At 37.4% G+C, this 658-nt stretch overlaps 1 protein-coding gene across 1 annotated transcript in view; it reads left to right on the top strand.

Annotated features, from left to right (window-relative positions):
* The window catches only part of LOC119581804 (protein polybromo-1-like), a gene marked incomplete in the record, with an annotated part of 66,711 nt that overhangs the window by 52,967 nt on the left and 13,086 nt on the right, over positions 1-658 (top strand).

Raw genomic sequence — 658 nt, 5'->3', positions numbered from 1 at the left:
AGTGTACCACTTTAGAGTTCATTGTTTGCCCCCATATGCAGAATACCTAAATTGCTTATCTCCTAAGTCACTGTCAGGTAAGGATGACTGGGTGATGCTGTAGGCAACTCCCTAACCTTCATGCCCTTTCTTTCACCGATTTAGAACACTGCTTCATTTGTCCAAAGGACTGTAAGGCACTCAAAAGTATCTCAGTCTTTATGATTCTGGGCAAAAACACATCTACATAGTAACAGTGAAGTAATGACATCTACAATGTCATTACTTCACTGTTACTATGGGTTTCACAAGCACTTCAACTGTGTACAAACATGTACAAAAATCCTGACTGGAAATATGCATAGATATGATTGGATGTGAAGAGAATAGACCCCAAAATATGGAAAATAGGTCCCAAAATTACAAAATAGACTAAGATTAAAAATGCCTTTGCTGACTATATTCATAATATGAATACTGACAAACACCTAAAAAAGTGGTTTACATTTTTTTTTCCCTAAGGCTTTGCAGTCCTGCAACCCACTGGTTGGGAACCACTGATTTAGATTATCCAGCAGTACTGGGGAGTTAATGATACTTATAGTCCTACCAGATAGATAGAATGGGGGAAAATAGAGTAATTGGAGTAACAAATGAGGAAAAGAAGGAAAGGAAAGTA

Source organism: Penaeus monodon, chromosome 15, assembly GCF_015228065.2.
Source record: "Penaeus monodon isolate SGIC_2016 chromosome 15, NSTDA_Pmon_1, whole genome shotgun sequence".
Classification (NCBI taxonomy): domain Eukaryota; kingdom Metazoa; phylum Arthropoda; class Malacostraca; order Decapoda; family Penaeidae; genus Penaeus; species Penaeus monodon.
The sequence above is the reverse complement of the archived record's forward strand: the minus strand, read 5'-3'. Positions and strand labels throughout refer to the sequence as shown.